Source organism: Aotus nancymaae, unplaced genomic scaffold (genome assembly GCF_030222135.1).
Source record: "Aotus nancymaae isolate 86718 unplaced genomic scaffold, 86718_ANA_hifiasm-v0.15.2.pri h1tg000058l, whole genome shotgun sequence".
Classification (NCBI taxonomy): Eukaryota; Metazoa; Chordata; class Mammalia; order Primates; family Aotidae; genus Aotus; species Aotus nancymaae.
This window is the reverse complement of record NW_026988472.1, coordinates 51,691,567-51,716,557: the sequence shown is the minus strand read 5'-3', so window position 1 is coordinate 51,716,557 and position 24,991 is coordinate 51,691,567. Positions and strand designations below refer to the sequence as shown.

At 40.7% G+C, this 24,991-nt stretch overlaps 1 protein-coding gene and 1 long non-coding RNA gene across 4 annotated transcripts in view; one reads left to right on the top strand and one right to left on the bottom strand.

Moving 5' to 3' along the window:
* Positions 1 to 24,991, bottom strand: part of PUDP (pseudouridine 5'-phosphatase) — a 343,821-nt gene that overhangs the window by 204,873 nt on the left and 113,957 nt on the right. The window lies entirely within an intron of this gene.
* The window catches only part of LOC105706916 (uncharacterized), a 40,300-nt gene continuing 19,719 nt past the window's right edge, over positions 4,411 to 24,991 (top strand). For both annotated transcript variants that reach the window (XR_001104954.3, XR_010338169.1), the window contains exon 1: positions 4,411 to 4,539. This is a non-coding gene — a long non-coding RNA (uncharacterized LOC105706916). The remainder of the gene's footprint in view (positions 4,540 to 24,991) is intronic.

Here is a 24,991-nt window from a genome sequence, read left to right as displayed (position 1 = left end):
CTACCTCCCAGGCTTAAGCAGTCCTCCCACCCTGCCCTCCTGAGTAGATGGGACTATAGGCGCACACCACCATGCCTGCCTACTTTTTGCATTTTTTGTAGAGACGAGATTTTACCATGCTGTTGAGGCTGGTTTTAAACTCCTGGACTCAAGTGATCCACCCGCCTTGGCTTCTCAAAGTGCTGGGATTACAGGTGTGAGCTACCACTCCTGCCAGTTCCATGCTTTTTATAATAAGAATGAATTCCTTATGTAATAATAAATAAATAAACAGAAATTATTTGCTTTGGATGCAGGAAATGTAGATTTAGATTGTCCAGAGTCAGGAGCTGAGCCTCATATTTTTCTGTTTTAGCCCAGTGCAGAGTGCATTGAAAATATCCTAAAAATAATTCCATAAAGTAAGCCAACTTTAAACCCCACTCACAGCCAGATGTGCCAAGTGTGAGCCAGGTAAAATTACTGAAAAGAGTGGTTTTGACTGACTCCTTAACAATAAAGTGGCTGACAAACAAAGAGTGATACGAAATAGTTGATCCAACCCAAACACTTTGCTCATTTCCCAAAATTTTCTATACAAACATGTACAACTTAGCACAGCATAAAGATCATAATGAAACGTTTGCCTTTTATTTCCTTTAAATGATGATATGTTTACATCTGATATACTGACAGAGAGAGAATTCTCTGTTAAGCAGAAACCTAGTAAAATTTGAAAAATAGTGATTTTATATTTAGATGATAACCAGATCTTCTGCTACATATGTGGAAAATGGAATTATTGCTAGAAACATTGTTTAAAGATCAGGGTATGAAAGAAGTATTAGGAAGTCAGGAGGGTCTTTCTTTAGGAAGGAGCTTATCTGGATTCATTAAAAGAGCTTTAGGCCAGTTTGAGATCTTTTTGCAAAATGTTAATTTCTAAATGAGAAACCATATATGGTCCAATGATGAAAGAATGCAAAACCTTATAAGCACAGGAGACAATTCCAGTATCTTCTCCAAAGTTCCGACAAAAAGGAAAATAACTATCAAATTATTCAACGTAAATGCTTATTGGGCACGTATAGGTCAGTCGGCAGATGAAGAGAGGAGGGAAACATGACTTCTATCCCTATGGAACTCACAGTCTTGTGGGAGCCAGTAGGGGTGGTGGTGAACTCCCTTTATCCACTCAGTTATATTCAGTGATGAGGCATCTCTGAAGATGCCACTTTGCCACCTCTCCCCTGATAATTTCACCAGATCCAGTCATATGAGCACTGCAAGTGGGGGCTTAGCTTAAATCATTCCTCATGTTTCCCTTGCAGGCAAATCATTTGGCACCAAAACAGGCACAGAAGTCCAAGTCCTGCTGCCAGCTCCACGACTGATGGCACAGACAGACTTTAGGATTAGTCCTTTAATCTCTATCCTCTACTAAATGAAGGTCATCACGCTGCTGCCTAATGTAAAAGGATTGTGGGGATTTTCATCATTAATTAATGATTATCTTATTCTTTGAAATCCCCCCAAAACATATAAATTCATCTAATAGGTATACAAGGGTTATATGACGGATGATGAAGTTTCAAAGGATGCTAACTCAAAAAAAATTTTTTTAATGCACTCTCTTTTCCTTATAATCCCAAGGTCGGTGAATCACCTCTAAACCAGGTTGTTTTTCTTTTTAATCTTAGCTGATATTGCCTTAGTGTTGGCATAACTTAAATTTAGTTCAACTAATATTTGCATGATCCTTGCACAACACAGAAATGCCCAGGAACAGTTAGTGCTCCTCTGTGGTCAACACCAGGGTGGCTACTGCCGGGCACATTCTTTCTCTACAGCCCAGAGCACTGCCATTCAAAGCAATATTTTTCAATCTCTGATTTTTCCCAGAAGGTAGGAAAATGCTTCCCTAACTGTTTACTTATAAGGGTGTTTCTTGCAAATTTTGTGCCCAGAGTAACTAATGGGGACATAGACATAGCCATCATTCAACTGGTGTTTTCTCTTCACCATAACCCATGCTTTAAAACGAAATGAAATAAACCCATGCCTTAAGACAACAATCAAGAAATAAATTCTACCTAAGAAAAAGTCCTGCATTTAAAAGTTTTTGTCCAAATAATCTGACATTGTGGTCATGAAACATTGAAAATAGCATTTGGGGCAGTAAATATAAAAAATTTAGAAGGACTAAAACTACTTGAATAGCTTGTTGGGAGGTTTACAATGTAGTCAAACAACAGTTAAGCAAAAAAAAAAAATTACTACTTAACTATTTACATTTTCTAATGTGTGGTTTCACGGAATTATTGAGATAGAAGCAGACACTGAAATAGGAGTACTTGAAAGTAATAAGACAAAGATTTTTATGAAGTCATTTCTGACCTAATTTAGAAAAATATAATCTCTATCACATATGAAATAAACACCTTTAGAAAAATGCAACACCAAAGAAAACACTTGGAATGGTCAACAAATATTTACTACAGATAGAAATGAAAATATTTATGTTATGTAAATGTTGGGCATCAAATTGTGTGAAGTTGCCTTCTGGAGAACTTTCTTTAGTTGGTATATTCTTCCTGTGATTCAAAGGAATACAGTGTTATGATCATAAGTCATGAAGGGTATGAGACAATTTTAAGGATTTTTAGGAAAGCAGGGAAGCAGGGACGTGAAGGGTAGGCAGATACTTCGGAGGGTAAAAAGTATTTTTGAATCAAAAGAAAAGCTAAGGTAGTTTGAAGAAAACATGCATCATCTACCAGTTAATCTGGGGTACAATGAAAGTGGTGTTATTTAACAGTGTTCAGAAAAGACAAATTAATTCTGTGACCATACAGAAAGAATGGAAAGACTGCATAAAACAGATTCTGAGGAATATGAATCAATCTAGCAAGGAGCTTTATGATGAAGGACCAATGTGAGCATACAATGCGCTTTTTTTTTTTTTTTAATTAGCAGCATCATCAGCATGGTGACGTTACTGACTTTTGGAGTGGAGCTAAACGTGAGCTGCATCTCCTTTGAAATATATTTGGGGTGAATTGTGAAAACAATATCTAAATTGAAAAAACATTCTAGAGGTGCAGAATTCAAGCTACAAGAATTGTGCCCTTGGATGTCCCAAGGTCAAATTATAATATGTCATTGAATGAAGGTTTCAATGCTTAGAATAATGAAAGAAGTCATATTGAATTTTGTCTTTGCTATCCCTCCTCCTCAGTGTCTACCAAAAAGGGGAGGTAAACATTCGTGCAAGTCAAGACATTGTCATACCCACAGTTCGTCCCAGCAATCTTTCCTGTAATAGTCACTTAGGACATATCTGGTAAGGACCCATTGGCACTTTTAGAGAAATCAGAAAACACCTAGAATTCCTCAAATCTAGTGTAGAAGAAGGCTAATCCATCCCTGTTTCATGAAGCATCACTGCAACGTCCTGGAACAGTCATTCTAGCCAAATCTTTTGTCCCTAGAGCCCAACACTCCCTACGTCTTCATTCATTCTTCACGTGGCTTGATTTCCAAGACTCTCCACCATCTCGGCCACATATCATGTTACACATTCACTATGGACACTGTACCACTGTGGACGTTGCACCACTGTGGATGCTGCATCAAGAGTTCTAAATCCAAGGGCAGATTGCTTTGAACAGCCCCCTTAAAAGTCTTAAAGTTGACACATCAGTCTGTCAGCAGATGTCCAGAGCCTCTTATGGGAGACACAATTTTTGACTCATGTGATTCAATGTCCATAACTCTGCATCCAAAAGATGCCCATAGAAACAAAGAGCAGAGTAAAGTCCTTGCAGCAGTGTTTCTCAAACTTGGCCACCCACCGGAACTGCCTGGGGGGGCTTTAAAAGATACCCATGCTGAATCTCACCCACCAAGACTCTGATGCAATACTATGGGGTGAGATCTGGACATCAGGATGTTTGGAATCTCCCCAGGCTTGTCTAACGTGCAACCAAGCCTGAAGTCCACTGCTTTCAGCAATGTGCCCAGCCAGGCCTTCCTGGCATCCCCCATGAGCACAGGATGACAGTTGCTCACTCCGATGCTTTCCTTTATTCGATACGGCAAGCACAATCCAAGATGTTGAGCACTGTTATGACAGAGAAATTGAAGTCAGATCTGATTAAATGTCTTCAGGAAAACCAGTGCCAAGCCTTGGCTGTTCAACTATTAATTACTACTTTTAACCCAGGTTCTAAAGGCTCTTCATTAGAATCATCTCAGGTTGATTATGATTGGGGCTTGACTGAGATTACCTTGGAAAAAAAAGAAAAAAGAAAAAAATTGATTGGGGCAAATGTGCCCTTTGGATTTGGTTGCTACTATGATTATTAATTAACCTAACTGTAGAGATATCAAGTACATTTCTCCCTCTTGTTTGTAAGAACCCATGAGAGACAAGGCCAACTGCAGACACTGGGGATGTCCTCATGATAGTGAGATGAACTGCCTAGTTCTCTTCCGATATCTTTACTTTCCTCCAGTTTTGTTGCTTGCAAAACAACAGAATCTACTCTCCATGAAATCGTGAGTATCAGTTAGGAAGCAGCCCACTTGGTTCTGGATTTTGTTTAGAGATTTAAGATAGTAATGGAGGGTGCGGGATGACAAACAGCATTTATATACTGTGTCTGGGAGTGGAAAATACCCAACAGTGTACTGTATGCTGACTCTGTCATTTCCTTCCTTGTCTCCTACCTTCCTCCCTCCCTGGCTCTCTCCCTCTCTCCTTTCCTCCTTCCTTCCCTCATGAAAGCATAGCTCCTTTGCCATTCTTTCCTCCAGTAACATAGCCATCTACTCATGCACATCACCATGCTCATGCTACCACCAGAGGACTTTCTATTAGCATGAAGACATGGGAATGCCTGGGAAAAAGGGGTGTGAAGGGCAGGCAGCACCCCTATAACTGCCCTGTAGCATTTGTACGTTGCTTTCCAATCTTGGCGTCTATCCGTGGCTTTCCTTGTCAGAGCATGTTCACTTTAACCTCCTCTAGAGCAATTTCTTGGATCCTTCAAGGGCTCAAGAACTAAACACAGTTTCAGAAGAAACTGAGTAGGCATCTACCTCCTAGAAACAACTTCCACAGAAAAGACTTGATTGCTATGATCAGATTTATGAACCTGTGGCTTATATCAGGGTTAACATTTACACTAGCATTAAGGTATTTTCATTGAGATCATTTGTGCTTTGAAATGAATACTACAACATCAAGGAATTGTACCAGTTGGAGAACAGAAGTGTATGTGTATGATTTGTATATATAAATATGCACATCAAAGCATTTATTTATTTCAGAGAGTTTTATAACACCAGTAGAGTAAAAATTGAGTGATTCTCTTCTATTTCTGACCCTTCTTCTAATATCTCCAGTGTCCCTCTAGGCAAAACCATTTAAACTTTTTATCTTAGTTTTCTTTGTGAGAAAATAGGAATAATAGATACCCCGGAGCCATTCTGGAGACATGTTTTGATGCTAGCCCAGTTATGTGATTATAGGAGAAAAAAGGTTTGAGCTTCTGGCAGTTAGGTGGTACATAAATATTATTAGCAAGCTCCTGAGATTTCATCTTTGGAAACTAACAAGCATTTCTCTTCTAAAACCTCATATCTTTAGCCCCTGGACACATTTTCCTGATAGCTCTCTCTTTACAGAGATCCCCTTGGCTCCACAAGGATAGAGACGGTTCTTTGCTGAGAGAGTCACTACCGCACACTCAAGTGAAAGGTATTCATTATGCTTAGCAGAGTCATTGGTAGAGCAGCTGCTGATCCCAGCAAGGCAGTGCGGGTGATAGGAAGGGATTAGATTAGGAAGAAAAGTGATCCTCTCATTCACTGAGAGGACTTTAAATCTGCAAAAGCATGTCAGTGAGAGGTCTACGTGTAAGGGCCAATGTGCAAAATCGATGTGCACATGTTACAGGTTGGAGACAGATGATGTAATTCAGACCTGAGCACACCGTGGAACTCTCTTGATGACTTCTCTCTACAAATGGGTTGCCCCTGAATGTATAGATTTGTTCTACAGGAGTCCTGCTCCTAACTCATCAGAAAGTAATGTCCCCTGTTGATCTCAAAGGAATTTTCTTCTGTTAAAAGTATTATCCATTCAGCAATATGGAGAATGATAATTTGTGAAAATAAAAGAGAAATGTCTGATGGTAGTGGGGGTGGTGGGTGGAATTTCCTCACTATGTGAGTAGCATTAAGTTCATTGTTAATTTTTCTCTTCATTTCTGTAATTGGAGACTGATTTATCAAGAGGATATAGAATTCAATGACTAATGCCATTAAATGCTTAAAGAATAAAATAAAAGTAGAATTCAAAAGGCTTACTCCTGATTAGTTTTCAAGATACGTCTAGGCATAGGAACATTAAAAATAATACCACAGTCAATGCTCTGCCCCAGTGATAACAAAAGCTTCCTTTCTGGGGGGTGAGACTTGGCATAGAAAATCACACATGTCATTCAGCAGTCCTGAAAAATGATGATTGAGATTTGGACTGGCTTTCCAGGGAATAAAACTGGGTGATTTTTTAAAAAGTTCTACTCCTAGAATCTGAGATCTAATCAATCCAATATCAACTTCAAGGGAATAGGCCAACAGCCAGAGATGAAATTAGAGGAAAAATAATTAGAATAGCAAGCATAGGTTGGTTTTCCATGCTATGATTCTGCAGCAAAGGTGGTAATTTGGGAGTACTGACTTGGTGAATTTCTTGTCATGGGAATAAGTTGTGTTTTGTCAGATTTGCTGAGTGTCTCTGGTGAGCTAAACTGATCAAAACAGAGTGCTGGCCCTGGTATATAAGCTCTAAGCTACACTCCATATCTACCACTAGCCATTTTTTAATGGAAGAGTTCCCTGATCCACCTCACAGGATGTGCAGCAGGCGTGTGGCTCACCTGCTCAGTCGCTGAAACCCCTGATGGGAGGTAGATCACACAGACGGGCAGGTGCAGGAGCTGGGGTGAGTGCTTTGGGCTCCAGCCTTGCAGTAGTGTCTGGGGGAAGGGGGGTGCCTGCAGCCCAAGTGTTACAATGCTCTTTTAGTCTTGCCATCCGCAAATGGCTTAAGTATTAACCAGCTCAACAGACCCTCTGCCTTTTCAAAAGGGCAGAGGGCCAGTGTGATAGCTTCCTGTATCCCACGCTTTTGCCCAGTGTCCCCGAAGACTCGGGTCACACACACAGGCTTGAAGGATGAATGTGGGACTTTATTGAATGGTGGAGGTGGCTCTCAGCAGGATGGATGGAGAGCTGGAAGGGAGATGGAGTAAGAAGATGATCTTCCCCTGGAGATCGGCTGTCCAGCAGCCAAACTCCCCTCCAACTGCCCCCAGTTTAACTCCTGGTGTTCACACGTTCCTTTCCTTCTCTCTTTCTCTGCCACGTCATTCTGCCATTTGTCTGCTTGTCTCCTCATCTCCTCATCTGCTTCTGGAGCCTGGAGTTTGGGGTTTATATGGGTACAGGATAGGGGGTCATGGCAGGCAAAGAGGCAACTTTTTGGGCATGAAAAGAGGAATGCCTGTTCTCACTTAGGGCCATGGGTCTCCAGGCTTGAGGGTGGGGTCTTTGCAAAGGAACCACCATCTTCTACCCAGTATTTTCTTGTCTCCTGTTTGTATCAATTTCATGAATGTGTGGTCACAACATGAACCCAGAATTTGGAGGTTGTAAAATAGGAGTCTATGCACTCAATCTACTGGGGTGCCAATTTGAAGCATCTAATTTGGCAGTGATGAATTAGCATTAGAATCTTTTGGTAGGGGCAGACTTGGACAATCTTCAAATGTAGCAGGATTTTAAAATGAATCAAATACCATCTCTCAGTCAATACAATTGCCTCTACCACTCCCCAGTTCCTAATTCAAGGGTTATTTTTTTCAGTAACTTTATGTATTCAAAACTGTATTAGATGCTAGAAATACAACGATGAGTAATACATAATTAATCTCTGTCCTTAAAAAGATGAAAACTAGTGTGGAAGACAGCCAAAAAATTAAAGATTAATCTTATCTAGAAAATTCTAGAAACAGGATGAAGCACAACAGAGAAGTATTTTAGGCAACCTCAAGGCATTTAACCCAACTTGGAGTCTTTAGGTAGGTTAGAATATGGCCAGGAACAAGAAGTCAAAATTCAACAAATTGCAACACTGCAGTGATAACTAATATTACTTTTAAATAGTGATTTCTAATATGAAATAAAAATTTGCCTTTGGATAACTTTTACTCACTCCCTGGTCTTGTTTCTATATTCTGGGATGATATAGAATATATATAATTCACCCCTACTCTGCTTAGTACTGAGAAGGCAAAAATTAAATATGGCATTCCAAATTATTTTCTGTATAGGGGTCAAGGGAAAGCTTCTCCTTCACCCTCTGAAAGTTTGCTGATAACCAACTGAAAAAAGGAAGATTCACAGGAGAAAAAGCTTACATATTTGTTTGATCACAGCTGTACATGACAAGTGAGCCTTTAGAATGAAGACCCAAAGATACAGGGGAAACTGTCCATTTTTATGCATAGGTTCAACAAAGTATGGACAGCTGTGTAGAAATAGGACTGGAGGAAAAGGGCCTGATCTAAAGCTAATGGACTGAGTAAGGAAACCCAGCCAGGCCTGTCTATCTATATTCTTCTTGGCCTCTCTGAGCAGCGCTTCTTCCTTCTGGGTGTGGGAAGAATGCACCACATTCGTTAGGTTCCCTCAAAGCCCCCTCTGTTCACTCTATTTTGGGAAGAGCGAGGGGACCCGTGAATAACCAACTTTCTGGAATGGGGGTCTTAGGACCTACAGTCAAACAAAGTAGGTCAGATCATTTCTTCTTCCGTTTTCTTTTTTCAAGAGGCAGGGTCTGATTCTGTTACCCAGGGTGAAGTGTAGTGGCCTGATCCATGGTTCACCACAGCCTCAAATTCCTGGGCTCAAGCAATCCACCAGCCTCAGCCTCTCAAGTAGGTAGGACTACAGGTGTGTGCCACCATACCAGGCTAATTTTTAAAAATTTTTGCAGAGAGTCTTGCAACATTACCCAGGCTAGTCTTGAACTCCTGGTCTTAAGCAGTCCTCCTGCCTTGGCCTCCCAAAGTGTTGGGATTACAGGTTTGAGTCACCACACCCAACCCAGATAATTTCTTTATGGCCAGTTTTTACACAGAAAGGTAGAGGGAAAATTAGACTCTGAGTTTTAGGTTTTATGGCTGACTTTGGGGAAAAGGGGTTCTTGTTTCTAGGACCCGTCATGGGGAAGAGGGATTCTTGTTTTTAAGGTGCCTCCATGAAGAATGGGACTGAGAGACAGGAGGGTAGACGAAGCTCAGAGAGAAAGTTTTGCTTCTGAGACTCCTTCAAAAGTAGGATTGCTTGAGCCCAGGAGTTCAAGACCAGCTTGGGTAAGATTGCAAGACTCCATCTCTGCAAAAATTAAAAAAAAAATATTAGCCTGGTATGGTGGCACACACCTGTAGTCCTGCTTACTTGACAGGCTGAGGCAGGAGGACTGCTTGAGCCCAGGAGTTTGAGGTGCGGTGAACTTTCTAAGGCCTTGGTTTTGGGGTATTGCTTTCTAAGCTTCAGTCGTGGAATCAGTATTCAAGTCATAGGGGAAGTTCATATCAGAATCTCTGTTTTTAACTATCAAACTCCCTCCCTGCCTTTGCAGATTCTCATGTGATTCTCACATGGGCCACTTGGGGATGGTTTCACCCGTAGGCCTGTCATACACCTTTGGTGAGTAGGGACAGGAAAAGAGATTGAGTAGCATAAGATAAAGTCCTCTCTACTCCACACATTTCAGTAATCGGATCCACATTTTTCAGACGCCAATCTGAGACCCTTGCTGAACTTCACGATTCATACAGTGTTAGAGGGTGTGGTTTATGCCCTCCTCTGTGACCTCCAGCCCACATGTGGTTCAGTGACCCTAATGCCACAGAGGCCAGGATGCTGTAACTGAGATGAGAGCAGGGGTAAGGAGAGTCTTTTCTCTGCTCATAGACCACCGGAAGGAAGTATCTTTTTGGGTGCTGGACAGTGGAGAGGTCAAGACTGTGGGCAGAAGAACACCGGAGCCAATGTTGGGAATAATTCTCATGCAAGCAAAGATGTGGTGTTTGGCTGGCCACAAACCCAGCCCTTGGGACTCCAGTTCCACAGGGGTCCAGGATATTGTTTCCATGTACAATATACATCTGCTAGAATCCAGCACTTTCTACCACCTGCCATGGTATGGGTCTGGTACCATGCACCATTACCATGGGCTTCAACTTCTGCAATGACCCCCTAATTGATAACCTGGCTATTGAGTTGACCTTACAGAAAACAGTCTTTTTGAAGAAAAGTTACAGGCCTTCGATCCACTGCCCAAAACTCTCCACTATTAGCCGCCATTGCACACAGAGTTGAAGCCTAAGGCATTGCACTTACACATTTTCATGTTATATTATTGCACAGATGTTATTAGTTTCTGAGTAGCCAGGAGAGCATTTTTTCTGAAATTAAACATATTGAATGTGCCACATTCTTTAGGCCCCTCTATTCACTCTATTTCAGGAAGTGTGAGGGGACCAGTGAATAATCAAAGGTCCTTGCTTTGAAGGCTGTTATGACCATAAAGTTGGTGTATTTCACAGTCCATGACAGCAGCATCCTGAGATATTATTTATTGTCAAACTTCCCTTCTCAGGCCACATATCCAACTGCAATGGGGAATGGGACTGAGCAAATTGCAAGTTCTTGGTTCTACGTTCCAGTTGCAATCTTGCTTTTAGTTTACCTGCCATTAAAACAGCCTTTGCTGGTAGGACTGTGGGAAGTAAGAATAGATTTCATTTTACCTGCTGTGCATCAGCAGAAAAAGCAAGTCTTCTTTTCTCCTTGCAGGTGAGATTTCTCAGAGTTCTTCCTAAAATTGGATGTTATATATGATCTATTTTATTCATGCCCACCTGCATACACATCAAAGCCTGATGAGCTCTTGGGGTAAAAACCTACCCAATGTTTTCCCCAAAAACAGAACTAACATGAGCACATACGGAACTGTCAGAGGTGTTTGAACCAGAGCAACTCCATTTTGAATAGGAGCATGGTAAAATGACGCTGAGACCTACTGGGCTGCCTTCCCTGGAGGTTAAGGCATTCTAAGTCACAGGATGAGTTAGGAGGTTGGCACAAAATACAGGTCCTAAAGACCTTGCTGATAAAACAGGTTGCAGTAAAGAAGCCAGCTAAAACCCACCAAAACCAAGATGGCCACAAGAGTGACCTCTGGTTGTCCTCACTGCTACACTCCCACCAGAGCCATGACAGTTTACAAATGCCATGGCAACATCAGGAAGTTACCCTATATGGTCTAAAAAGGGGAGGCATGAATAATCCACCCGTGTTTAGCATATCATCAAGAAATAACCATAAAAATGGGCAACCAGTAGCCCTTGGGGCTGCTCTGTCTATGAGGTAGCTATTCTTTTACTCCTCTGCTTTCTTAATAAACTTGCTTTCACTTTATGGACTCAACCTGAAATCTTTCTTGGCAAGATCCAAGAACCCTCTCTTGGGGTCTGGATGTGGACCCCTTTCCAGTAAAAGAACTATTCATTTTATCTTTAGGTCATTACCAAGCACACACAATTATAAATAAGGAAAATAAGACATGATTATAATTTTACTCATAATCTCAAGTGTTTTTCATGACCAGCACACCTTTGGTGTATTGGGTCTAAATCAAAGAAAAATTTTAGGAGTTAAATGAATGAGTTTTTGATATCTTAATGCACTTTGGAGAAAACCAACTGCTGCGAAAAGCTAAAGAAAACAAAAATTAATTGTTTACAGATTAGGCCATGTGTTTTTCATTTCTGCAATGGCGATGTGATTGAGTCCCATGGAACACAATGAGTGTGGTCTTCTCCTTTGAGATTGTATTTATTGATAAATGCAAAAAGGCTAATGAATGCTAACTTGCATGGTTCTCCATGGCCCTCCTTCCTCCCTCCCTTTCCAAGAAGGATGTTGTATCTGTCAGAGTCGTTCAAACCAGAGAGACTCCATCTTGAGTGAAGACTAGGAAAATGAGGCTGGGAATTGCTGGGCTGCATTCCCAGAAAGTTAGATGTTCCTAGCCTCTAGATGTTTACAGTTAAGGGAACAGATTGATAACGTTTACTAAACAGACTGAGACTCAGGATGTCCTGATATCCTGGTATCTTGAGAACAGAAGCATTCCTAATTTTGCTTTAAAGATAATAATATCGATTCTTCAAAAATATAGTAATCAGGAAAATTAATCCTTTATTACAAACCCTTGTAGCAGAGCACATCTCCCATGATCTATTTAAATTCTAAGTATAAACAAGCACCGTACTTAGGTGTGGGTGCATTCCTCCTCTTACTTTCGGGAACGCCCTACTCTGTCTATGGAGTAGCTGTACTTTCACCACTTTACTCTCTTAATAAACTTGCTTTCACCTTGCACTGTGGACTCGCCCTGAATTCTTTCTTGTGCAAAATCTAAGAACCTCTCTTGGGGTCTGGATCGGGACCCCTTTCCTGTAACACATCCACCTGGTCAGCTGTTATGTTCATCATGATGAAGAAAATAAAACTCTTTTACTTCAAAATGTATTTATTTGCTATAGTTTGAGATGGTTGTTCAGAAAGCCAGCAAACAGGAGGAGCCCTACAAAGCTATCTGGTATGGGGTGATTTGCATCTGCGAATAAATTCTGCATGGATGCACCAAGGCTTTCTCAGAGACCCTCCTCCCTTGTCCTACTGTAGGAAAGATGGACAGAGAGTCTGATACCTTTGAAGGTCTGAAAGAAACACTTGCCATGTATTCTCTCTGAGGTCTACTACCCAGCAGGTTTCATTTATATAACAAGACCACCTCTGCTAGCCTGACCTCCTCTTCTCCTCCTCCCATAACCTGTGTTGCCATGATGCAAGCCTTCATTCTTTCTGATGGTGTGAAAGCTTCTGCGCTCCACTGGGGGAATAGAGTTGGGTAATCATCCTATTGATCACCCTACGATGCTCCCAGTGTGCAGGTTAGTATGTTTGTTTGACTTTTCTCCAATTAATTTTGCCTTTCATGAATTGATTTTTCAACAAAACTTCAGAGCAAAAAGGGAATGTTTTCCCTTGGCCTCTGCAAGGATAATGAATTCAGATACAAAATGAAAAATTTCAGAAAGATTGGGAAAATTTGTATTTTTGAAGATCCAGGAATTTATCTTAGGGAAAAAAAAAGGAATAGTATTGGAAGGAGGATCAGGAATAATGAGAGAAAGAGAGAGAAAAAGGGAGATTGGGGAAAGTGAGGTGGAAGGAGGGTTTGTGCACATCTGACATGCTGGAGAGATAGTGAGGAGACCAATTGGAGGAATATGAGCTTAAGAGGTTCTAGTGTGTGCCTATTTGAGACACTAGTGAACAATGGAAATTCTTTTTAGAGCTTCTCTAGATATAGGAGATGGTTTCCATTGGAATGGGATGCCACCATGCTGAGACAGGAAATAAGGCTTTCCTTAAAGGGACCTCATAGTTCATCAGCCTTTTGAAAAACTTGCCACTCAGGTGACCATGCTGGGTCTGCACTCAACTATTTAGGTTGGTGCACAAGTAATTGCAGTTTTGCCATTACTTTCAATGGCAAAAACTGCAATTACTTGTGCAACAACCTAACCTTCACCTCTTTCTCTCCCAAACTGCAATTATTTGTCCATGAGTCAGAGCTATCCTCAGCATCTCACCTTCATCCCCTGACTCCCATCTCAGGCAGTCTGGCTGCTCAAATTTCTTATCACTGATGCCAAAAGGTGAAGACTTCCCATGTCTTCAGCACCCAGGGTAGCACTGCAGGGCCAGTTTAAATGTTAATAGCGTGTCTGTAATATATACATAGCCACATATAGCACCATTTTTATGAAAGCTTAACATGATGTATTCATTTTCCCTGTCATTTCCATAAGAAGCTGCTCTTTGTCACCCAGCGAAGGCCCCAGTTCTCTATCCAAAATGGCATTAAAGAGATGCTCTAACAAAAAATGAAATGCAATTAGGGACCTGCTGTTCATGTTTGAATGCTTAATATCAGCCCCATGGCTGGCACTATCCATATCAGATGCCGGCCAATGTAGCAAAGTGTGTGGGTGATCCCAGTGTCTGAACCCTTCCCAGAGTTGGACAGCTCATGCCCCCTGTGTATTAGCAATTGGATGTGGGATTGTGTCACCACCTTGGACTGGCCACTGAGAGGTGGCCCAGAGCCATTGTGAGAGGCAGCCTGGTGGGTTTTGAGAACGGCACAGACAATTCACACACGTGTGTGCTGGAATCACCAGGGCAGGGGCTTTCTGGCTCTTCTCCTCACCTTCAGCATGTGTAGAGAGGTCATGAGGACAGAGGAGTGCTTGATGAAGCTCTCAGGGTCTTTCGCTTCCATCATGGCTAGTTTTTTATCTTTTCTAGCTGCAAATGCTATTACTGCTCACATACCTGTCCTTTTATTATATAAAAAAGTAATGTGTTGCCTTTTTATTGAAATGGCAAGTGTATGGGAAAGTTATTTTTGCTTCGGAACAAACAGATAGGGAAGAAAAATCATCCCAATGGGCCACCTCAACTGGTATCTAACTCCTTTGCAACCTGGAAATAATTGGAAGAAAGGACTTCTGCTATAGACTACAGACCCTCAGAAACCAAAATGCATATAGTGTTCACCCCACAAATGCCTTTAATGCACCCCCCTTATTTTCTATTACATTGCCCTCCCAATTGCTCAACACTGCCAGAAGATGTGTTCTGTAGAACTGTCATGAACTGTTGGTTAACCCTTGATGCTTTGAAATGTCACAAGCAAATGTTTTTGTTGCAAATTTGCTCAAAATTATGCACATGCAGACTTTTGTGGGTGGGCTCTCAGATTTATCATTAATCATGTCTTAGTGATTTATTACTATGGATATGAGTATGTCAAAACTATAGCTATAAATGCAGATGTGCACATTGGTGTTGAGAATGGAACCAGCAATGGCTGGGTATGATTTTTGAGGACATTTGCTGGAATGTTGCATTCACAAAATGCCTATAATCTGCCCCACTTTCTGAGACTTGCTGCAAACTCATAAAAGCAAATGAAGGATAGGCTACTACCCAATTTTCAGGACAATATAGTATGGCTGATTTTATGCAAAATTAATTACAGCATTACAGACTGAATTGTTCTTTGCCCAAGTGGTTTTCTCATCCACCTCCAAAATCATTTCATCCCTTGCTGTTGTCAGCATCCTCGGGCTTAATTGGTATCATTCAAACCACTTCATCCTCATCATTAACAAACTGGACTGTGGGCATCATCTTGGCCACGTCAGTACTTTCCTCTACCTTCCTTCTGTTGGTACTGAGATAAAGGAGGAATTCTGTCTTCTACTTTATGAAACCATGCTGAAGGAAGGGCATGGTCTGAAGTTCACAGCTGTTTTATCCATGCCAAGAGAAGTCCTAAGGTCAAAGGTGACGCAGCACACAATGATCTCAGAGCCCTCCTGTATGTGTTTGAGATGTCTTCACCTACCAATATTGCATGAAGCACATCCTGTTTCTCAGGCTCTGGATTTATGAAACAGAGCTGGGAAAATGGAGATCTGGAAATGACTAAGACTTGATTTAAAGGTTAAATTAAAACTAGGAGTATAGCAAAGTAAGATTTCCCATGGTAGCTACATGATGGGCTAAATGTATCCTCAAGTTTTCTCTGCAGAGGTTGGTCCCATTCTTAATCACAAAGTGATCCACAGGTCCAGTCAATAACGCAATGGGAGCAGTCAAAAGCAAAGCGTATTAGGATGTGAAAATTACTATGGAGCACACGCGTAAGATTCTGGTCTCTGCCGCCAGAACCTCTGGGTTCAAAATTTGGCACTGTCGGGGACTGCTCATTTGAAGAACTGTATCAATGCCCTGGGCTTCCACTGCTTTCTCTCTGAAATGAGGGTATACAGAGTGTGCTATTGTTTCTGGAATATTACATATGAGTAAGGGAGTGATTTCCTCTTACAGCCAAGAAGGAATAACATAGACTGGCTTACCTCTCCTACCTGAAACAACCAGAAAAACAAACAAAATACATGAAAGAGTGGTTTCATGACTCTGGAAATAGGGCAATGAAGGACAGTGCTCCCTGAGAGCCAGGAAACTAACAAGGTGAGCACCATGTTTGTCACAGCTTACTACCTTGACAGAGTTGTACTGCATAAAAACCACTCTGGGGAAAGAAGCGTCTAAAATAGAGAAAATAGTGTGTGGTGCTCACACAGGGCTGGAAAGAGTGCCTTGGTTCCATCAGCCAGACTGAAAAAACCTTGTAATTCATGAGCCATTTGGCTAGACTACTCAGAAAGGTCTTGCATGAATAGTGGGGAATATTTAGCTCCAGGCTGAGTACTGCTCTGAGTCTCTCTAATGACTCACAATAGCAAGGCTCTAACGTTGCCAATTGTCTCCAAGTTAACTTAACCTAAACTGAGCAGATCACTGAAAAATATTTGCAGGAATATAAAAATATCTGGGATCCTAAAAGAAGATTCACAGTGTTTGGCATCCAATCAAAAATCTCTAGGCATGCAAAGAAGCTGGAAAAAATAATGCACAATATGAAAAACGCATCATCAGACACTGACCAAGAACGAATGCATATGTGAGATCATATTTTTGGGTCTCAAGATTTTGCCCTTTGTTTGCTTCTTGAAGTCTTGTGGTTTTAGGTTTTATATACAGGTCTATGATCTATCTTGAGTAACATTAGGATGCATGTATGTTTATTTGTATGTATTATTTGTAGGCATGAACTGAAGTTCATTTTTTTGCATGAGAATATCCAGCACCATTTGTTGAAAAGACTATCCTTTTTTCACTGAATTGCTTTGTACCTTTGCCAAATCGGTTGTGCATATATATGTGTCTATGCTCTTCCATTGATCTACTTGTCTATCTTTATGCCAATACTGCACTCTCTTGATTACTGCAGCTTTCTAACACAGCTTGAAATCAAATAGCATTAGTCTTTCAATTTTGTTCTATTTTTCAAAGTTTAACATCTTAACATTGTTAGGTCTTCCAACATATGACCAATGTATATCACCCCATTTATTTAGGTCTCCTTTTATTTCTCTCAAGAATTTTTTTGTAGTTCTCAGAGTACAGGTCTTATATATATATATCTTCTCAAATTTATTCTGGAATATTTCATATTTCTGATGCTATTGAAAATGGCATTGATTATTTAAATTTTTGATTGTTCATTGCTAGTATATAAAAATAGTACATGATTTTTGTATATTGAACTTGTGTCCTGTCACTTTGCTAAACTCAATTAATAATAGTTCTAGTATTTTTTTTATATTCAATTGGATTTTTGATTATGTTGTCATGCATAAAGATGGCTTTACTACCTCCTTTCTAATGTGAGTGCCTTCTATTTATTTTTATTTTCTACTGTACTGGTCCTGATCTGTAGTAAAATGTTGAACAGAATGGGGAAAGTGGGTATTGCTATTTTGTTCCTCAACTTAAACAAAAGTATTCAGTTTTTACCATTAACAAGAGTTTTAGATTTTTAGTAGATGCCCTTTATTAGGTTGGTTGAAGGAGTTCCTTTCTATTTCTAGTCTGCTGTACGATTTTAATCAGGGCTGGAGTTTGGGTTTTTAAAAAATGCTTTTTCTACATCTACTGAGATGATCACATTGTTTTTGTTTTTTCCTCTTTTTAAATTTGACAATATTGGGGACTACACTGATTGGTCTTCAAATGTTTTAAAATAATACTATGTTTCAAATTACTTCTTACTTCTGTGACATAGCCCAGCCTTCTTTGGCTGAGTGTCTGTGCATGATTAAATAGATCACAGTGTCAGATTCCACAAGGACCAACATGGCTGCAATGTATTCTTTTACTAGCAGAGTAGCACCTGAATCTGAGCAACACCTCAGAGGTGACGGAACTGAACAGGAGTGAATCTGCACAGGCATGAGGGGCTCCCTTACAAAACAGTGTGATTCCAGTTTGTGTTCTAGGGTGTAATTACCTAGGAGGATTTCTTCAGTCTTCTGTAAGGAGGAAGACAGTGTTCCTCACTATTCAGAGAACTGTTGTAGTTGTTCTTCCTGCGAGACGTCCTCTTCTTTTGGGCATTTTCAGGATTTGCTTACTGGTCTGTTCACCTTGATAGAAGTTACTCTTCTCTGCTATATAGATTAATGCCATTCACTGGAACTTCCATTTCCAAAAATTCCACTTCTATCTTAAAGTCTTTTCTAAGCATGGTTTCTCTCTACATGTTTCATGCACCCTTCAGTAATTACAAAGATACTCCAAAGTTCTGCCATGATACTGAACAAAATTCAGATGTAGCAAAAATGATCAAGGAAGGCAGCAAAGGGTTATCCTTGTGGGGATGTAGTAACAACTCCCAGCTGTGAAGCCTTGCACACATCACTGCATATATCTGTGCTTGACTTTTCTGGACCGCAATTACTTGGTGAACAGGGTACCTTACAGTTTGAATGACCCTCAAGCTCTCAGAACTTCTCCAACTTTAAAGTGCCCTATTCTAAGAGAGAACTGTATTTGTTAACCCCAGGAGAGACAAGCTTGTCACTTCAGCCTTCCCCTTATTTAAAAAGTAATTTGTACTAATTCTCCAGTACATAGTACTTAAGTCAATTCATCATAGAAAGACTGTTAGGCGTAAAGTGATAAATATACTATGTCAACTTTGAAAATTTATTTAGCACTTTTCACTGTAAAAACTTCAGATTTCTTAGGTCAGCAAATAGAAGCTTTTGCTTAATTGTTTTGTATTGTCAGCTATCAATCTGCAGGGTAGGGGACACATCATTTAGGAAAACCTGAAAGGGAAGGTAGATACACCTCACTTTACAGAAATTTCTGCTTTAGCCCTAAATTAGTGTGTTGTTCTCCCCCATAAGCCGTCTGGCTTTTAGAGAAAAGAGACTGTTTATTGTTATATTAAACTGGGGGAGGGGTTCTATATTGCATAACCTCTCAGATCTATAAATGTGTATTGTTTCTCTCCATTTTGACCTTCCAAGAGCTCCAGCAGCCTGCCCAAGACCTCACTATCCTTGCAACAATCATGGCACAGTAGTGATGGGAAGAAAAGCTGCAGCCTCAGTGCTCTTTGCCTACAGGGAATGGTGCTGAGTCCTGTTGCAAAGCAGACCCATTATCAGAGGCCCATTGAGTCATAGTGTTCCCTTCCCTGCTGTCCCTTGGGCCTGGAATGTCAAAGACATGGCAGAAACGCCACTATCCCTGCTCCTCTGCTTTGGCTAGATGCCACTGATGGATCATTTAATTATTCCCTGCAGAAGTGTGTCCTCAGATCCTTCTGACAGTGTGCCACATATCCAGCATCACCTTTGCAGTTTGGGAAGTAGCACCCAGCCCGCCTTCCTTGGTCTTGTCCATGGTGCTGAGATTCTGTGTGGCCCCCATGCCGTTCGTCTTGCTCCATGGGTCTCCATCCAGGGTGATGGCCACCCTCCCACAGCCTGTGAACATCTGGTATTTTTTTTGGTTTTTGGTTTCCACCATTGGGGTCGGGTGCAACTGGCAACTAGTAGGAAGAGGCCAGGGATGCTACTGCACACCCCATGTTGCACAGACCTCCTCCTATATCAAAGAATTATCTTGTTAAATGTCATTAGTGCTGACAGTACATAGACCATGTGCCACAGCAAAGAATGATCCTCCTAAATGTCAGTAGCACTGAGGCTGGGGAACCTTGGCGTGTCTGACAAGGAAACCTGGGATTCTCTCTCCTCTAGGACTGGGCTCTGTCCCATGGTGCTGTCTACAATGACTGGGATTTTGACACCTAAATCTTCCTTCAGGAAGAAATATTTCCTCAGGAAACTTAATTATCCTGCCAATGCTCACCAGCTGGAGTTTGACTTCATATTTTTATTTGTTTCCTGGAAACCTTTCATTGCATTCCCTCAGGCATCCATGATACCTAAACCATGCACGTGTGTGACACATTGTTTAGCTTGCACAGCGTCTCACGCCAGAACCATTCCCGGCAGATTGCTTCAACTCATTTTCCCATTGCAGCCCTGTTTCCCATGCCCGGTTACCAGCAGGTCTTCCAGCTGAGCCTGCTGCACCAGGATAAAACTGTGGCCACGAGCCAACACTGAACACTGCCACCTGAAGAAGTTGGCTCAAGTGCCGCCTGCTAACAACTGAGTAAGTAAACCTTTGCTGCAGAACCAACCATGTACGCAGGCATCTTCTAACATTTTTCTGATTTTTCTGAGCTCATCCTAAGAGAACTTTTTCACACTTTATTTGCAAAGCAGGAAGACATATATATATGTATGTCTAAAGGAGAATATATAGAGAATATATGTAAAGGAGAATATACAGAGAAAAATATATACTATAGAGAGAATATATAGAATATATCCTATATATTTAGAATATATAGAGTATATTATTTTTCTACATGTAGTCTATAAATATAAAAATATTCTATATTTAGACTACATATAGAATATATTATTTTCTATATATAGACTATAAACTATATTATTCTATATATAGCATATATAGAATAAAAAGTATGTATTCTATGTGTATATAGTTATATACAGAATAATATAGTGTATATGTTGTCCTAGCAAACTCATATAGACTATATGATTTGATATATAGTCTATCTGTACTACTATATATTGTCTATATAGAGAATAATAATATAGTCTTTATATCATAAAGGAGGAAGATAATGGCTCATTTTTTATCCAAGGTGAAACTCATAAACATGTATTACTGAGTAAAGATATCTCAACAGAGACAAGAAAATTCAAATTGTTGGCAAGGTATTGTACATAATTGTATCCAAAAAAATCTGGCTGTTTTGCATCCTAGCCAAGTTACTCTGCCCAGTCACAAGATCACACAGGCCAAGTCACGTGATCACTGAAGCTGGCATGAGAGGCCCCGACTCATCCAGGGAGCAAGAGAGTGAAGTCAGGAGTGGGGATGTGGGAGCAGCTGGTCTGTGCAGAGATGTTCTGGGGAAAAACCGGGTCAGGCCAGGAAGACAAGGGAAATGGTTACAGAGAAATAAGCTTGACTGGAGCAAGGCAGCAACAGAGGCATTGATGGAGCTCAGTTCTAGAGTTATGGGAACTAAACGGTACTCCACTCAGTCAGCCACCAAATGAAATGGGTAAAAAGGGCTGCTTGAAATGTATATACCACTGTGACTGGGAAGATTCCATAAGCAACTGTCTGTACGGGTTTGACAGGACTGCCATAACAAAGTGCCACAGACCGGGCTGCTTACACCGCAGACATTTATTCTCTCATTCCTGGAGGCTGAAAGTCTAAGAAAAGGTGTGAGTAGGGCTGATTTCTTCTGAGGCCTCTCTCCTGGGCTTGGAGATGCTGTCTTCTACCTGTGTCCTCACATGGTGTCCCTCTCTGTGGGTCTATGTGCTAATATCCTCTTCTTATAAAGGACACTAGTCCTGTTGGATTAGGGCCCACTCTAGTGACCTTGTTTTACCTTAATCGGATCTTGTCCTTTTTGCAGCCCAAGGACTGCCTGCAGCCCAGGACAGCTTTGAATGTTGCCCAACACAAATTTGTAAACTTTCTTAAAACATTATGAAATTTATACACGGACCTGTTTTTTCGCTCATCAGCTATCGTTAGTGTATTTTACGTGTGGCCCACAATTCTTCTTCTTCCAATGTGGCCCAGGGAAGCCAAAAGATTGGACTCCCCTGTCTTAATCACTTCTTTAAAGACACTACCTACAAATACAATCACATTCTTAGGTCCCGTGGGCTAGGATTTCAACCAATGGATTGGGTGCGGGGGCCACAACTCAGCTCATAACAGCATACTTCTAAAGGTGGTTCTCAGTCTTTATTATGAGGAAAGTGGCCGCTTAAACAATGACATATGGAAAAGATAAAATTTAAGTAATAGAGACTTCCCAGGCAAACCCTGCGTAGGGGGAGAAATCGAATGTATCAAGGGCATTCCCCAAGCCCAAGGTGATGGGGATGAGAAATGCTCACTTATTAGTGCCAATTTCAATCTCCTGATAGATTTTCATTTACTATGCTATAAAAGAAAATATCCCTGCAGACACTGGCACTTGAGGGATTACAGTGGTGGGGAGAAATTCCCTTATTTATTTGTGGAATACAATGAAGCACTTCACAGGCCACCTTCTGGGGATAACCTGTTCATTACCATGGAGTAAATCAATAACCTTCATTTAGATTCTTAATTGGCAGTTTGATCTCATTCACTCTACCCAACACTCATTGGCTGGAGGGATGATAGAGATTGGGAGCAGGCTCCTAAAAAGGGTTTTGAAAATGTTATTTCAACAAAGATTAATTTTTGAGGCATTGAGAGTTTCAGAAAGGTTCACATTATTTTTTCTAAAGCTCTTCTAGGCCAATCTTAAATGAATACTCAGAGGACTATTTCTGTGTGTGTGTGTGTGTGTGTGTGTCTGCTTGTGTGTGCGTGTGCATGTGTGTGTCTTGCCCCGTCCCAATTCTCCATCTCCACACTGAGGAGGTTGAAGGAATCAGAATGCAGAATCAGGTGTGTTTTTAAAAAATCATTGTCAGTCCTCGCCAAAACACCGGCTATTTCTATCTTTCCTTCTCATTTTACTCTGCTATAGGAATCTAAGTAAATCATCTTTAGAAAATACCGAGACCTACCAGGGGTTTTAGACTCGTGGCAGCCAACACAACCTAGTATTGATATCCCATGTAAATGTTTGCCATCCATATGACAAGAATAACGACAAGAGAAAACTAACATGACCTGCCCCATGGTGTGTCAGATCCACATTTCTCGAGGAGTGTTTTGAAGCAAGTTAATACAAGCTACTTGACAAAATGTTTCCGTTATGAAATGAGATTGGGGAAGCTGAGTTAAACAAAATCAAACAGTATTCTGTGCTGGACGCTTCACAAATCCTTCACCATGGTGAAAAGCTTGGAGTATTTCCAGGAGAATGGCATAGCACCCTGCATCCCAGACCTGCACAGCCCCTGCTCAGGCCATCTTTGTGGGACGAACAGTATGCAAAACACACATTCTGGAACATGCTTGAAGAGATGGGAGGCTGTTCTCCAGCTTGGGCACAGTTCTGGCTCTGGCACACACTGACAAGGTGACACTTGGTGACTCAGTCATTCTTCATATGCAAGAGGCCATGGAATGCTGGCCTCTCAGATGTTACTGGCTCTAACATTACTTTGCCAAAAATAAAATAATTACAGGGGATGTGCTACAGGAAAGGGGTCCAGATCCAGACCCAAAGAGAGGGTTCTTGGATCTTGCACAAGAAAGAATTCAATGCAAGTCCACAGAGTAAAGTGAAAGCAAATTTATTAAGAAAATAAAGGAATAAAAGAATGACTACTTCATAGAGCAGCCCCACGGGCTGCTGGTTGCCCATTTTTATGCTTATTTCTTGATGATATGCTAAATGAGGGGTAGATTATTCATGCCTCCCCTTATCAGACCATATAGGGTAACTTTCTGATCTATAGGCATTTGTAAACTGTCATGGTGCTGGTGGGAGTGTAGCAGTAAGGATCACCAGAGATCACTCTCACCACCATCTTGGTTTTGGTGGGATTTGGCTGGCTTCTTTACTGCAGCCTGTTTTATCAGCAAGGTCTTTATGACCTGTGTCTTGTGCCGACCCTATCTTATCCTGCGACTTAGAGTGCCTTAACCGTCTGTGAATGCAGCCCAGTAGGTCTCAGCCTCATTTTACCCAGCCCTAATTGAAGATGGAGTTGCTTGATTCAAATGTCTCTGACAGATGTAGAAGGTAATGCCCAGCCACTGGCATCAGAGGCAATGCAACCTGAACAGAATTGGTTGACATATGTTTCTGGGTATAAAGAAAGCCCCAGCTTTCCCCCCGAGATCTCATGATGAGTGTCCCTAAAGCTTGCTCCACCTTTCCACACTAAATGCATACCATTGCTCCACCATCTGTCTTAAAGCCACAAGGACAGCCAGTTAGGCCTTTGTCATCATCACTTTTAACTTTTGTTTAACTTTTAACAAAGATGGGCCTTTTTTAAGTCTCAATTATATTAAAAAACAACAACAACAACAACCGCCACTTATGCAGTCCATTGATTTTAAACAAAGCTGGCAATGCAATTTAATGGGAAAATAATAGTCTTTTTCAACCCATGGAATCGGAAAAACTGGATACCCATATAGATAAAAATGAACTTTGATCCCTTACCCCATACTCTACACAAGCATTAAATTAAGATTAACCGAGATTTGACCTGAACATAAAATCTAAAATTGGGAAGCTTTTACAATAAAACAAAGGTAGACAAAGACTCTTTAGACAAATACCTAGCACTAAACATTAAAAAATCATAAATTGTACTTCATCAAAAATACATCTGCTCTTCAAGAAAGATGAAAAGGCAATCAGTGACTTTGAGACCAAGTATTTGTTCAGAATATGTAAAGGAATTCTAAAACTCAACATAAGAGGGACAAAAATAAAACAAAAACACATGCAAAAAATAAAAAATAGAAAATAAGCAAATTATTTGGACAAAAACTTCCCAAAAAAGGAAACGCAAATAGCTAGTAATTACATGAAAAGATGTTCAATATTATTAGTTCCAAGGAAATAAAAAGTAAAACCATGAGATATTAATCTCATATCCACTGGAACGGCTACAGTTAAAACTACAGACAATACTAAATGTTGATGAGGGTGTAAAGCAACTAGAATGCTCATGTATTGAGGTGAGAATATAAAATGGTGCAACCATTTTGAGTAACTACCCTATGGCTCAACAATTCTACTTGTAGACATATACCGAAGAGATACAAAGGTATATAT